Below are 16,431 nucleotides of genomic sequence, written 5' to 3'. Positions count from 1 at the left end.
AAATAAAATTCTGAGGGCTTAAATCCCTCATCCTCGTTTTTGGGGTCGATTATACTCGGCGTAAGGGTGGGAACGTGGATTTTATTTTATTTATTTTTTTTTTTTTAAGCTAGCATGCAATTTCAAAAATGTTGACCGATGATGTTTATTGAGCAGACTCTTTTCTTGCTGCGAGAGGGATATGCCTTTTGATGCAGTAACGGCAGTATTTGCTGGAAGAGGTAAATGGTCGTGTCCTAAGGCTCAGCCTTGCCTTCACAAAACAGCGGCCAGTTGGCAGAGAAAATAAGGACGTGCTCCGAACAGGACTTTTAAAGTAGAAAAGGATTTCTGAAAATATGATAAATACATGTTCAGGAAAGGGAACAGATAAATAACTGGTGAGGGACGCCGGAGCCGTTGTTTGTTTTGGAGCACGATGGATCGCTGCCTGCTGGGACCTGTGAGCCGCATACTCCTGGATTTCGGGCGAGGGTAGTTGCAGCCTATTCCGCGTTAGAGGAGCGAGGTTTTGCCCGGGGCGTTTGGCAAGGACCCTCCTTCCACCCCACACCCCGTGATAGAAAGTTTTGACACCCCTGAATAATCATTTAGCTTAGCAGCAAACAGCATAGCAGTATGGAGAGAGGCTATAATTATTTCTAAGTGAATGATAGCTACTTTCTTTAATTACAGTTGATAAATGAGTTTGGTTAAAGTAAATATATGATGTAAAAATATTAGTAATGCTTACGCTTGGCCAAGATCACACCCTTCTTCTGCAGTTGTCAATGAACTAACCAAACGCTTTGCTTTAAAGGATTGAATGCGAGCCAAAAAAAACATGGAGCTGTAACTGCGATATATCATTCTTCAGCTCTAATATACGTCCCTAAAATATGCCTCGTCTTTTAATATTGGGAAATATTTGTGAGTTGTTTAACATACGGGACAATGTTGGAGCTTGTAGTCATTTGTATGTATTCACGTACAAAACATGGTTACAACAGTTTTAAAGGGTCTAATATAAGCCAAAAAAAGCATGGAAATTTCAACACTCCCTTCTTAACTCACACCACGGGGCTTAGGTAGTGCGCAGAGACGCTTCGCAAATAGCCACGCGCTTGTGCGAAACCCACTGGGCTGCGTGGTGCTTTCAAGTTTAACCTTTAATTTGAGTCTTTAGAACTTAAAAGTCTCTCTCTCTCTTCTGCCTGCCCTCGGGTTGCAGAAAAATCTCATTCCTGACTCCCAATTGTTTTTGCCAATCTTAGTGAAAATACTGGTTTCGCTTGGTTTAAGAAATAGTTGCGTTATAAAAACACATTTGGAGGCACCCGGTTAAAGAATTAAGCCGGGCAGCGTCTCACAGCGCGTGGTCCTGAAGCGCCCTGAAATTTTTATGAGATTTGGTAATTCCAACTGGAAATAAGAGCAGCGATGTTCCTGTGCGCACCGATTAATGCGCGTGCAAGCCTATGGCAAGCGACTAACAGCTTGTGACAAGCGTGCTATTGCACAATAACGGGTGTGCGCTGCTGGGGCCGTCAGCTGCCTCCCCCAACCCACGGCGTTTTGCAACCACGCTTTAGTGTAATTCGCTGATAATTAGAGCGGACTTTTCTTAATTTGTTCTGTTGGGGCAATCCGCTACTCCCTGGTTTTGCTCTGCTCCTGGCTGCGGGGTATTTGTGCTGGAGGAGGAGGGACAGCCGCTGGCATGTGTGCACGATTCCCTCCCGCTCATATCCCGCCGGGAGTCTCGTTTCTGTGCCGTGGGGGAATGGAAACTCTTACCGGCACCGGCATGGGCGCTGTGGTTACTAACACCGCCGCTGTGGAGGACCACGCGTGCGAAGTGTTGTCCTAGCAAAGACCGTTGTCGGTCTGCGCTGGTCAGGTCTGTGTTTCTGATTTTAGGAGAAAAATCTTACGTTGATGAAGAACGCACAGTGCTGTTTGCTCGGATGGAGGCTGCCTGGACTGCCAGCTCCCAACTCCTGTTACTCCAAATTTATTTGTCGTTTCCCTTTTCCTGGTGGGTCTTTGAACTCCTCCAAGGAAAGGTCCCCGTAATCCGTGATGTTTTGCAGCCGGCACCTCTGGAGCCGCAGTTTTCTTCCCTTGTTCCTCTTTCTCTTGGCAACCGATAAAGAGCCTGACAACCATCCAGCTTGAACTGGTTTTATACTGGCGTATACCGTGGAGTTGAATGGAGTTGCTCCTGATTCGAGGTGGTTTTCCAGGCAAGAAAGACGTTGTTGTTACCGGGGATAGGTATTACTGACCCCGTACCTGTGAACCACAAATATTTGCAGACAGGGTGTGCTTAATTTGTATTTTTCAGGTATTTCGTTCTTAAAATGCATTTTTACGTGGCCAGGGTCTAGCAGGGAGCGTGGGCGTTAGGCTTTGGAGCAGGCCCTGCGGGGAGGAGCAGAGGGAAGTCGCAGAGCTGCACGCACTACTCGACTCCTCAACCTCCTGCTCGCGTGTATTCAAACGCGGCTTGCTTTGTGCCTGCGCTACCTCGCTAGGTATTTTCTGTTTTCTGAAGAGTATGGGAAGAGCAGTATTTTGGCCCAGCGCTGAAATGCGCATGGGCGGATAGCTGCCACGGGTATGGCGCGTCGGCTGGTGCTTCTCATCGCCTCTCCCGTTTCCAGGTGCTCTTTGGGAACGTTTCTTATCCTACTACTTGGGATACATTGCTAGTACATTAAATCATTTACCAACGTACAGTAACTTGCTTTAAACCCCCTGTAGCTTAATGGAGCATTTCGCTGCAAGGATTAGATTGAGGTTTCAGGCGCTGCTGCGGAAAGCTGCTGGCTTATGTGGTGACCTTTGAATCTCATCTGGGTTAGTGGTTGATATTTTGATTTGGTTACTGTGGTCATATTGTGACAGCTGCTGGTTCATTATAATTCAGTTCCTCTCCTCCGTTTGCCTACCAGGAATATTTAGGTTTGTGCTGCTTCAAAGTGCTCTAACCACCCTGAATTTAACCCGGCACGCCACACAAGGTGAAGCGTTGTGAATTTTTTGGTCACCAGCCGCCGTCCGGTCACAGCGGAGGGTAGGGTAGGGAGAAACTTGCTGTGGGAGAAAACTTTCCCTGAAGTTTACAAAGCCGATTGATTTAACCCAGTTTGAATGTAGTAAAAAAGAGAACGGAAAAGATGAAAGCACTTCTCTCTGTTGCACAGACAGTTTGTGTACTCTTCTCCCAGCGTGTAGTATTTCTGGTGTTCACAGTAGTGATTTTGTATGTCTTATTGGAAAAGTTCCTACACTATTAACCAGAAAAGAGCATTTAATTTCATATATTGCTTTGAGACTCTCTAAAAGGGCGTAAGGTCACTGAATGTAGATCTCTTCATAGTTGTAGGAGTTGGTGGGTGATCTAGTATGTGAAGACAAAAATCTTTGCTGGTGTTTATTTTCTCTTTGTATTGCTGAACACAAAATGAAGAGCAGATACAGTGACTTACTCTTACTTCCCTCCCGGTTGTCTGCTTGAGGTCAGCACTGCTCTGCTTGGGGTTGTGCAGGTACACCATCGCTCGCCCGACGCGCCGTTGGGAGGGCTGCGCGTGCGTTTGCCCGACACTGGCACTTGTGTCGCAAAACAAGTATTTCCCCCTCTGGTTTCTTCCCTTTTCCTTTAAAAAAACCAATCTCCAAGTCATAATTTTCCTCTTAGCACTGTTAATCAGGAGAAGGTGGCGTTTTCTCACAGTTGGGGTGGCCGAGCGAAGCCGGTGCCAGCGCAGTGCCGGGGCGGTGCGGGCTCCCGCCGTGCCGGGACTCTGGGCTCGTGCCCGGGGTTCCTGGGCAGCCCGGCTCGGCTGCCGATCCGCGGCACGCTCCTGGCGCGTTGTTTAATGCCTTTGTGCTCAAACGTGCCTCCCTATTCATCCGTCTGAAGAACACGAGCTATATGTTCTGCAGGGACCTTGTGAGATGTGGTGAATTACTGTCTAGAAAACATCCTGAGTTGCTTGGATACTCCCTATCCATGCCAATTTTTAATATTATTTGTAATGCTATGATAGCACTTGTCTCCGTACGAATATTGCTGTGGCGTTTGCTTTTAATCCGTATGACTTTGATTCTGTTACTGTTGTTATAAGTAGAAGTGGAATTTTTGCAGATTAGTTAAGTTTACCCAACACGGCATTATAAGGCCTTGCTTTCAATTGCTAAACTATAAACATTTGGGATGAAATTTTCCATGCTGTGTATCTGACTCAGCCTGATTATTATTTTTTTAACCTTCTGCAGAAATGATTTCAACATTTCCTAAAAGGAGATTACATTTCATCCTGGCAGATTTTTGATTTTCTCAGTTCGTGTCTGGCACGTCACGACCATTAATTCTTTTTCACACCACCTCTGTTATGTCAGGTGCCTTTGGTTCCCGTTTTGCAGCTGGAGAAGTGAAGGTACGTGAGGAACCGCGAGGGAAACGTCAAAAACCGTCCAGTAATTTCCAGTTGTAAATTGGAAATGCAAAAGGGTTTGACGGTCTCTGGGTTCTCGCGTTCAGTGGCACCCAAAGATGCCACCGCTTGGGGAAATCACGGTCATGATGCTTCGTACGGGCTGTCCACGTTATGGGAACACGTGCTCAGTAGCCACTTACTCATCTTAGTGGCATCCGCTTTTTTCTCGTCGTTTCCTAAAGCCTTTTCAGGGCAATGCAGTATTGAAGGAGCCCGGCAACTTATGGTGGATAGAAAACAAAGAAACAGCTATTATAGTTGGAAAACCAGTAAATTTTATCTGACATACAGAAAGAAGCAGTCACAGGTGAATTTTCATAGATCGGGCAGAACTATATTTTCCAGAAAAACCTGTGACTGACTAGCTGTAGCATTAACTAAGATGGGTTTTAACAACAGAAAATCTGACTGTAACAACTGAAAAGGTCAGGAAAGGCCTTCAGAAACCAAAGAGCTGGAAATGCCGGCCTCTGGTTTTCATTTAAAGTATTTTACTTCTGTGCAGCTGACGCAACCCCGCGCCTGGGGTTTTAGGAGAAGTCACTGAATGGACCACGTGTGCCAGGCGAGTGCTTCCGGTGGGGACAGCGTTCTCTCATGGCGTGCTCTCCCACCCGCTGAGCACCCAGGTGTTCCCCAGCCAGGTGGACGATGCTAGGAGCGATCTGACCGTACTCCTTCCCACCTGGAATGAGGCAGGGTGGGGTGGATGCAGTAGGGATCCAGCTGCAGATAGGTGCTGTTGTCCGTGTTCCTTGTTGAGCATCCCCAGAGGAAACGGAAGGAGGGCCTTTGACTTGGTCCTGTGGTCGTGGATGGAAGACGTGCTGTGGCCACGAGGTTGCTGTCTCCCTAAATCCCAGCCGTGACCAGGAGAAGCCGGGTCCCACCGTGCGGGGTTGCTTCCCGCGGCTGCGGTGCTGCCTGGCTTGCCGGGGGGGGGGGGCTTTAGGGCTCTTCAGAGAAGAGTCTGAAAACCTGATTTCAGCTGCCAAGTTTGAGCTATTTGGCTTGTTTGGCGTGTTGTGCCTTCAAATCTGCATCTGGCATCTTGCTGGTTTTGGTTCTATGTTTTTATTCGCCTCTAATCTCGCTTACCTCCCCTTACAACCGCTCTGGTGAATGCTGTGTGCACCGACCTAACTTTTGTTCTTCCCATCCTCACGCGAGTACAGAAGGAAAGATCTGAGATGGGGTTTTCAGCCTAAATCCAGGCAAAATAATCTGTCAAGGGTTTTTTTTCATAGAATGATAGACTGGTTTGGGTTGGAAGGGACCTCCCAGCCCATCCAGTCCCACCCCCTGCCATGGGCAGGGACCCCCTCCACTAGCCCAGGTTGCCCAAAGCCCCATCCAACCTGGCCTTGAACAGTTTTGCCAAATCTGGAATTGTTTCACAAACCAAAAGACCTCGTTTTCAATGTCTCCAAACTTTAAAACCGGCGCTAATCTCGGAAATAAATGTGCCCCCGTGCGTATTCTGAGAGCAGGGCGCTGTAAATGCATCTCCAAGAACTGAATTGCAAAACAGCAACTGATTTCAGACGTGGTCCGTTCTGCTCTTTAAGGGGCACATATCTAAATTTCCATGTAAGTTCCTTCCTCCCCTTACCCAGGAACAGCTGGACAGGATTTCTCCCCGCTTTTTTTTTTTTTTTTTTGGGATTAGTTTTGGCGGTTTCTGCACAACAAAGCAGAAGTGCTTCTGGATAACCCCGAGGAACAGTTAGAGTTTAGCTATGCAGGGTGTCAAGGCTGAGACCTGAGGAGCGTAGATGTAGCGCTTTAGCTTTCGAAGATAACCACAATGAAAATCACACAATTTGCTGTCAACCGGGGCCTTGAAAAATGCCTGAAAAATGCTTTGTAGAAGACACTGGCTCACGTTTCCCTTCTTGTCGTGGAATATGCCTGCTGCCTTGCTTGTGAACAAAACGAACAGAAAAAAATCTGTGCTGACAAGCATTTTGTAGGTGTAGATATAAATATGTTACAGTTCCCAATCAAGAGTTTAATATATTTTGCAGCAAGTCTATCTTGCAGGCACTGCCAGTCAGGATCCTGAGCTTGAGCATTCAAGCCCAGCCTCTCGCGCAGTCCTGAAGAAAAGAAATTACAAGGACATTTCCATTTATTTGGGGAACGAGCAGCAGATGTATAAATAGAAACTGTAGACTGTGGCAATTAATGTCTGCATACTGAGCAAAGAATTGAAATATTATTTTGTACCACATAGTTTTCAGTGAAGTTTACATTCCATTGTATTTTGTTCTTAAACAAGTCCAAGCATTTTTAATAAGTTATTTTGTGCGACCGTTGTATTCTGCGTAGCATGGCATAGACTAAAGCTGTGTGAAAAATTTGCATTGAACTACAAATGCATTTGATCTGTATTTGGAGTACAAATTGTAAGTTTGCAAAACGTCGCCTGAAGTTATCCTCCCTGTAGGCAGAAAGGAACGTCCTCCTGCTAATGATCCAGCCGTCCCTTCTGCAGACCCGAAGGTTTTCCAGCCTGCCGTTGGGATGGCCCTGGGGTGGGAGTCGGGTCGTGCAGCGTGTTATTGCCGAGTTAAAACCACGGAGCGGGTGCGGGCGTTGGGTAGTTGCTGCTCCTGGTGAAGCTGGCTCAGAAACCTCCATTAAGCTTCGCCTAGCCAAAGCACAAACCGTACAGAGCTGGGCTCGGGTTTTATCTGCTCGAGACACTCCGGTTTTCTGCATTGCAAGTACATTAATAGGGAAATGGCCTTTAAAGTAACATCCAGAAGGCGCTTTAATGGTTAATGAGCTTCTGCCCTTTGTATAGATGAACGTAGTTTGGCTGTCAAATAAGCATTTGCTGCTGTTCTCCAGCTGAGCTGGTATTAGTGGCAGAGGGAATTTGAGCTCACACCTGTTTGAGCATGAAAAGAAACCTATAAGCGACTTCCTTAAAATATTCATAGAGAAGAAAAAATTCAATTTCTAGAAAACCTTACCCCACCAGGAAAACCATTGATAGGCATTTTTAAAAAAAAAACTAACCCAAACAAACAACCACCACCACCAAAAAACCTGGCTTGGCAAATTGGTTCCTATTTTCCCGAGTTGTTTGGAGTCACGTCATCAGTGAGCGTAGACCTAAAGGTAACGGCGTGCTTCTGCGGGACACGACTGGCCTGGGTGTGGAATAGATTTGCATTACAGCTGGAAAGTATACATGTGGGAAAATCTGTGAAACAAAACAAATTTGTTGAATTACTAGGTCATTTACATAGCTGCTCCAGTCATGGTCCGTTAAACAGGCAAAAACAATGGTTTTGTTATGCTCTCTAGTTAAGGCACAGACTGTGTAAAACAATGCCGAGTTAGCGGGGTAATTAATAATCGTTTTCAGCCCGTACGTACCTTAAGTCTGAACTTCGCTGGGCATAGAGACGTTGCATCAAATAAGGCGTTAGCTAAATAAGATCGACTTATTTGGTTAGGTCTTGGTGTGTGTTCCTCCAAAAACCAGATAAAGCTGCAACCCTCAGGGCTCGGGGTGGCTGAGCCTTAGTGCCAGACTATGTTCAGGCTTAGCGGCAGGCAGAGCTTTGGCTGTGCTTTGTTGGTCAGAACTAACTGCCGTCTGTGTTTCCGTAAGAGATTTCTTCTAAGGCTTTTCTCTCTGTCTAAGGACATGTCCAGGGGAGAAAATCATCTTTGCTTTCTGTAGGAAGACCTGATAGTCTTGAAGCAAAAACTCATTTTTACTTTCGTAGTTAAATTTTTAATTCTCTTTCTCGAGACTGCTGCTGACAGTTTCTGTAACGACTTCTCTGTTCTTGTCTATTCTTGCTCTGGATTTAGCGCCTTTGGTCAGATGCACAGAATATACATAATCAAATATAAAACAGTTCCGATGAAAATGATAAAAAGGGTGTGACAGGAGGGTACGGTAATTCTCTACAGCATCATGCCAATAGATACATCTTACCATATGGTCCGAATTAAGGACAGCACCAGTTCTCACACTATACAAGGCTGATGGTATACTAGGTCCGTGCTTTGATCCTTGTACCATGTGAAATAAAAAGAGATGGAGCATGCATTTAACAGGAACCATCAGTACTTTAATTAGATTATATTTCTTTTTAACTAAAATCAGAGTACTCCAATGCATTGCTTTATTCTGCAAACTTTTACTATGTGATTGTGGTCTTGAGCGTATTCGCTAGTTCTAAAAAGAGTACGGAATGAGAAGTGATGGAGAAGGATATTCTGGGAAGCAAACATGCTGACTAAATGTGATAAAGGGAATATTAGGCCAATGATCAAATATTAAAAAGAGTGGCATTGTCTGTGTGTGTGTGTGTATATATATATACACACACGTGTGAATTATCCAGAAAAGCAGTTTTGATTAATTCCTGGATGAGGAAGCTATGTAAACAGATCAGCAAGAATTTAGTTACAAGCATTTTTAATGTGTTGTTTAAATACCTTTTAATTATGATATCTATACCAACATGTTCATATCCTTTCTACTATTTGTATTTTCATTTTTATATGTCACTGGAATTGGAGATGCCTGAGTCTGGCTCACATTGCCAGCAAATTTTCCAAATATGTCTTCTAGGAGAATATTTTTTTTTTTCCCATGTCCTAAATTTTAACTTCCGTGGCAATCTCATAGCCAACAAATGGATTCCAAAGCCAGTTTTGGCCTGGATTTGCAATTGGCTGAGATTACAAATCTCCCATGGTATGTGGAGCAGCACCCAGAAGGTAACTGAAAACCTGAAGAAATAGGAATTGGTTTAGGGTTTATTACATGGTAAAGTTTTCAGGCTTCAATAGAAGGTGTGATCTACCTAATCATTCTTTATTTCAACTAGCAAAACAAAATAAAAAAAAAGGGGGGGAGGAAAGAAGAAACATGAGAAAATTAGTGCAATTTTGGAGTAACTGTTGTTGACTGAGCATTAAAGCGGGCTTAAAGCCAGGATAATACTTGTAATAATTTTTAAAGCCCTGAATTACCTGCTGATAGTAAGGCGAGGTGTGCACAGAGAGCGGCTGTCGTGTTCGGAGTGTAGCTTTGCATACTAGAACCTGTTCTCACAGGGACTGGAAAGATGATGCCGTGTAAATACACAACATCAAGGGGAATTGGTACCTACTGAAAAAGAAATGTAGCGAGCAGATTCTACACAGCTATGCTAAGAGTAAATAATATGACCAAAAGCATACTAACATCCTAATGTAGCAGAAGCAGCATGGCGAAAAGTAATCGTAAGAAAGGAAAGCAAGAATATAAGATGTAAAACTTCCAAGTTCAGGGAACGTGTGGAATGAGGTTCAGTGTTTAAAAATAATAATCTGAAAGCAAAGAGAAAGAAAGGAACAACTGTACAGGAGGTTAAGATAAATAATCATGAAAGATTATTGCAATGCATAAAGAAGAGGAGGTCAGTAAAGTAGATTTTAGGACCTCTTAGAGATGGAAAGGGTAATTTATTGACAGATGATGTAGACACTGCTAAAAAATAAATGGATTTTTCGCCTCAGTGTTCACAAAAGAGGATGGGGAACAGATGCCAGAATCACATATAAATTTCCCAGGAGAGAGTCAAGAAATATTGAAGGAAATAGGGATTATTCCAGAATGGGTGATCACACGGTGGGTGAGAACATCAGTAGATGGATTAAACTCTACAGAGGAGCCATCACAGAATTCTTAAATAAGAAAAGAGAAAAGCCTATTTCATGTTCATGAGGGAAAACAACCAACCAACCAACTCCCCTCCATTCCTTCGTGTCCTCAGCTGTCCACAGAGATAGCCGAGAGGGAAGGTCCGTGTTTCATCGTAGCGGCGTGATGCTTTTGTCCCGGAAGGACTTTATCGACAAGTTCTGTGCGCGACTGTTTTACTTTATTTTAAAATAATTTTAAATACTTAAAATATATTTTACAAAGAAGACTCCAGTCTCCACAAAGAGTCCAGTCCTCTATGGAAGGGAGACTGAACTTGGGGCCGTCCACAAGCAATAGCTTAGTTGGGTCAGGAGAAAATTTTCTTTGAGGAGCCATCGCAGATTGACAAACATAGGGTGAAGCATTTCCAAATGGCTTCTGCTATATGGCACGTTCTGCCACCTCAAAGAATATCTTTTGATATCTTTTAGTTCTGCCAGAATAAACGTATTCTTCACCTGACAGGAAGGTTGATGTTCACGTTTGAAGACAAGATACTTCAGGTCATACACCTGGAATGTTTTCATCTTAGCGGTCTGTAGGAGTATATTAGACCAGGGCACGCATCCTTCTGTTTCGTTGCTGCGTTTACCCTCAGGTTCAGAGTTGACACTGGGTCAGTCTGGACCTGGGTCTATGAAGAACCAGTATCCAAAGTTTTGATGCTCCTCTTTCTTAGTGATCTAGAAGAATCACACTCCTGCTGGCACAGTCTTCAGTGTATGAACTTGAGTGATCGTCACACTTTTAATGAATGACTGAACTGGAACGTTCAATGTAACGATGGAGTTTCATCTTAGTCATCTTGCCAGCCTCATCCTCGAATCTCCTGTTTCTTCAGAGGCATTTTTGCTTTCACAAGTTTGATATCAGAGGTTCTCATGCCTCTTCCCGGTCCAGTTTCATTAGGTTTTTGTAGTCATCAGGTTCGGCGGTCTTCACAGGAATGCTGTCTGAGTGACTGGCAGACAGTAGCACTGAAGCTGGAGGCAAAATGAGATCCTTGATTTCCATTGAACAAGCAAACGTGAAAACTGAGGGAGGTAATGTGTAAAATATTTAAAACAGGCCTAAGCTGTTGCAGGGCTGTGGACTTAAGACTTGTGGTCTTCCTCAGCGCATACATTAGAAGAACATCAATTAAAATTTACCAATATTTGGTGGATTGTGGGGAAAAAAAACCAACAGTGCAAACTGAAACTGAACTTAGGTTGTCCATCTGGCAGAGGAGATCTTTAACGTTTGGATACCAAGCTGATTCAGCAAAACACTTTGTTTGTTAAAACCTTTCACTACTTTAGAAGTAGAATCCAGATCCACCAGGCAGAAGTTTCCCTCTAATACTTTGGGTAGCTTTTGCAGAAGACCAAACCCTTTCTTCTGTCCCCTGAGTGGAGTCTTACCCTCTTCCCAAATGCAGCTGCCGGCAGATTTTTTCTCTGCTGGTTTCTCGTCTCTGCAGGGCGAAGGTTCCAGCAGAAGGGGCAGCGTTGCCTTCATCTCACCTTCCTCTCTTGACCTACAGAGTGGAAATGTGCTTTGGTTTTGCTGGTCATCCTGAGGGGAGGCACCTTCTGGTACCTCCACCCATCCCCTGGTAACACCTGAGATGCAGAAGGCTAGTATCTGAGGAATGGAAGCATGTTTGGTAGGCTGATGGATCTCATGAATCACCTGACTAAATGTAACTAGACCTTCCTTTTAAAGATCTTCTCCCAGCTTCCGCTGGGAAAGTAAAATATCTCGTAGATGCACTGTATCTTGGATAATACTTTGTAGTGCCCACTTACTGTGATGGGAGTATGCTTCGGCTTCAGTAGCCTTCTGTTACACCACCAGCCTCTGAAATAACATCTCTTGGGATGCAAGGGATTGCAGAGGAATCTCTGAATAGGTGATAAATTCTCGCATTTTTGTGGATGCAACGAGAGGCTGAGCTTATTGCCTCCAGCCCTCCACTTGTCCGTGTTTAAATTCCTAGAGCTCCCTGCCACTCTCCTGGTCACGACCAAATAGCATCCCGATTGCTCGGTTTAGTCGGTGTCCTAAATCCACTCAATATAATCCCAGTTTTCTATTGATGGAAATCGCAGAACCCCGAGAGCTTTCAAAGCACGAATGGCTACAGAAAGAAGTCGCGCGTAAAACGTGTCCTTTTTTCTACAGAGCACGCCCAGGTTACGCTGGTGCGATAGACTTACGGGTGTTCGCTTGAGGATGAGTTTCATTACAGAGGCGCTTTGGCCTTCTGTTGTTAATACAAAAGTCATCTCCCCATGCCCATAAGCAAATTTTTCCATATGTATAACACACCCAAAGTTCCAGCCGTCTTAAAATCTATTCTGTGCCTTTTTGTTGTGGTTGGAGTCAAGGCGATGGAGCTCCAGCCTTTGGATCTTCGAGCTTCTCTTGACTACGCTTTGAGAATTCACCTGAAATTCACTGTGGAATTATTTCTGCTTTTCCGCAGAAGGGAACAAGAGACTTTTATCACCTCCGGAGCACTTGGCTTACGCGGGCAGAATACGTCTGCTCTTAGGTCAGCCTGGGGAGATCCCTTCCTGCCCCCCTTTCTAGGTGGTGAGCCCGGTGGAGTGGCAGGTTAGCGAGGCAATAGTACAGATCTGTTTGGTAGGCTTATAAACGCTAGCGAAGCGTGGCAGGCTGAGCCGCGTCTTGTTTAACTCGATCGTTTAAATAGCCGGTCCTTTCCAGTGTGTTTTGTTTGACTAGGTTTCACCTCTTTGTATGGCAGAACCATTCTTTGTCTGACTTTGATTTTTTTTTTTCACATGTGAAATGGTTTTGATCACATTATATGGAGCTGTCATCGCACCCCGAACGGTTGCAATTTCTGTGCCCGCTCATGTGGCGCACACCTGTAACATGTTGGGAACGGGCTTGGCTTTGAAGCTAGACTTGTTCTCTCATAAGAGTCCACATATTTCTTCCATCATGTAATGAGATTTGCTGATGATACAAAACTGAGGGGAGCAAGCTGCACTTAAAAGAGAGGCAATATAAAATACAGCTTTGGCCATGGTCCTGCAGTTGGATCCGTGCGGGAGTCGTCCTGCCACAGCGCAGAGCCCTGTTGACTTGAACGCGGCTCCGTGTAGTAATAAAAATCTGCTCGTGAGTTTCTGTTGCTAGAGTTTATTTTTTTCACGCTTTTCAAGATTTTAAAACGCAGAGTAAAATAAGTGCTTCCATGTAGAGGGAGAGTGAAAGTAAAAGGGGAGGAAAGGAAAGATGTGCTGGTGGAAGCATTTGGGAAAAGCTGGTGGTTGAGAGAGATGCTGTGAGGTTATTCCAGATGTCAAGGAGCGGCGAGTGGCTGTCCCTCTTCTCCTGACCGGAGATGGAGAGCAGCCAGCCGCGCGCCCCTGGTAGGAGCAAGGGTGACGTGGGATCTTAGGAGCTTTTAAAAACGTTAAAAGGACTTTTCTGATTCAGCTACCACGATGAATAAGGAGGGAAGGAGGGTAATGCAAACCTGCTCCGTCTCTGATACATGAAACGGCAGAGAAACTATGCCGGGCACCAAAGGGAGTAGGAACTGGGATTCTGCTTCCGTGGCCGGGGCACGGAGTCGGTCGGGGAGTTTGTCAGTAGAACTAACGTGGTCGTAGCGTCCCGCTCAGGCTGAGCGGGCTGCGAGGTGAGGCCCGTGCGTGTTCTGCGTAGGCTCCTGCTGCTCCTTAATGGAGAGAGACAGATCTGCGGGTTGATGGAAAACAGCACGTTTAAACCTTCACCCAAATCCAAACCAGCTTGTTTTTTTCTTTTGGGGGTTTCTTTTTATTTTGGTGGTTTTTGGTTTGTTTGTTTTTTTTCCTTTTCTCCCCGAAGCTAATGGTCTGAGATTCATGAGCAAAGGTTGAATAAAAGTCAAAGGAAACTATTTTGGCACTTTATAAAGGATGAGTGAGGCCACATCCGTAATCCTGTGCACAGTTCTTGTCACCTTATTATTAGAGCTGTGTAAATCTGGCAAGGATTTGTATTTGCCAAATATACCTCTGGCCTAGATTTGGGCTTATATTTGGAATTCAGGCCAGTTTTAACGCCTGTGCAGTTTGTAATTTTTGCCAATTTTAAGCAAAATAACAGGAAAGAGGATAATGAAGGACAGAGGAATCAGGAAAGCAGAAAACTAAGGAAGGAACTAGAAGAAGAGAAGGAAAAAAAGGACGAAGAAATACAGAGCCCATTCCTTCTTTTCTCCTTTCTGCACAGGCCGCCCTTAACCTATCCCCTCTTTTCCCTTCCATGCTTCCTTGTTGCTCTCTTTGCATTTAGAAGAAACAGATAAATCCAGCCACTCTCTTTTGCTCTGCTTGTGCTCTCCCACTTGTTTTTTAATTTGCTAACCTCTCTCCCATAAATCGCCCTCCCCACCTTCCTTTCTTTCCCTGTGTCCCAGAATTTTCCCGGTCCGTATATCCTATCCTGGTGCGCAGGCGCTTTGATCTACGTGCATACCAGCAAGATGAAAATTCTAAGGACTGAAAAGTATTGCCCTCACAGTCGTGAAACAAGCCTCGCAAGCAGGCTGGTGAGACGGATAGATATTATTTGCTGATGTTATCTCATCCCGCACGTAGGTTAGGTGGAATAGGCAGATGCACGCTCCCTGGCAGTGGAAAGCCCCGCATGATTTTCTTTCTGACGGTCTCCTTGCTGTATTGTCTCGGTGAGAGTGTAGGAGTTGTTTTCCCCATGGGTTGGCCACGTAGAATGGCCTGAGCAGATTTTGCTACATTTAGGGTGGAGAAGCTGTGACTTCCTCAAGGTCAACAGGCGAATCTAAGGCAGAATTGGACTAAAATCCAGGAACAAGGAGCAAGCAGCCCAGATTCTGGTTGGAGGTAATACTGGTCTCCTGCTTATGTTTGCGATTTGACGCTATTGGGAGCTCGGAGTTTTAACTGAAGGTTTTAAGTACGGTGTGAGCGTGCTGCTGCTCCTCTGCCTCGCCGGTTGTCGTTATCCATCCCAGAGAACACCAGCACGGTCCAGCGTTGGTTATCCACCTTCCTTCAGTGGCTCCGATGGGAGGTGTCCGTGCCGCATGGCACGGCCTGGGGGAACGGGGCTGGAGACGCTGGCTGCGGGCGTGGATGTACAAAGAGCCCGGGTCGGTATTGGTTTTTGTTAGAGATAATTATCTATCTCATATGGCTGCAGTGGATGGGTGGAGCCGGTTTATTGCATTATTTGGTTACCTTCTTCAGTGATGATTCATTGATTATTAACGCACACGGATTTGTATGTGGCGTAGGGGTAATAGAGGAATATAGAAGGAGGTGCACAAAGGAAATGCAGAAGTTGTCATACAGCGAGGAAATAGAGGGACACGTTAATGGCCAGCACTGGAACCAGAAGTTCGAAATAGGAATGTATTTGGAATAGATGTCCTGGTTAGCGGGTTGGTCACAGACCCCAACCAACCCCGGTGAGGTTTCTTCCGTTTCAGGCTCCCTGTCCATGCGGTCTCTGAGTGAGTGCTGTGGACAACAGCAAAGGGGTGTGCGTGTATTTTTCTTTAAAAATATTATCTTTGGATATCTCTTGTGTGCTTTTGTGACTGTGCAGTTCTTTCTTTGGAGGCACGTGGAAAGCTGCTACGTTTTCATAACTTTTTGACAACATCTGAACTTGCAAGACTCCCTTGCCCTCCCTTGCCAGTTTGCATTTTATCGGTGTTAAAAGCTCTGCTTCTCCCCTGCCCCCAGCCTCCTCCAGTCCTCCCAGAGTACAACGTGTAACCCAGTCCGCTCCTCTCGGCAGCTTTGGCACGAAGCTCGCAAGGAAAAGCAATCTCCAGGAATAAAGCAGCTATTTCCCATCCCCGGGTAGGCGAGGCAGCAGGGATGCGGCGTGGAGGTGCACCGCGGCACGGGCAGCGGCAGCTGATGGTTATTTCTCAGGTTTTGAGATTTACCTGTTGTGCTCAGCGTAACAAAAGAAATGAAATCTCTGTAATTATACTGGGAGGGGGAGGAGACAGGCATTTTAGTGCCTTTGATCTGGAGGTAGAATAGGCTCGGCTTTTGGAAACTTAATTTGAAAGAATCCGACGTACACATCTGCTTTTTGTACTGCAATTTCTTTTAAGCCAAAAAATAGAAATTTATTAATGCAAATGTGTGGATTCTGTTCATCAGAAGAGAAGGAAGCCCATTGGAAACATAAGTTGACTCTCATTCTTCATAGCAC

At 45.2% G+C, this 16,431-nt stretch overlaps 1 protein-coding gene across 46 annotated transcripts in view; it reads left to right on the top strand.

Annotated features, from left to right (window-relative positions):
* TCF4 (transcription factor 4) overlaps nt 1-16,431 on the top strand; it is a 234,418-nt gene that overhangs the window by 78,007 nt on the left and 139,980 nt on the right. The gene's annotated exons all lie outside the window — the stretch shown is intronic.

This window comes from Balearica regulorum, chromosome Z (assembly GCF_011004875.1).
Source record: "Balearica regulorum gibbericeps isolate bBalReg1 chromosome Z, bBalReg1.pri, whole genome shotgun sequence".
NCBI lineage: Eukaryota > Metazoa > Chordata > Aves > Gruiformes > Gruidae > Balearica > Balearica regulorum.
This window is presented reverse-complemented; position numbering and strand designations above follow the sequence as displayed.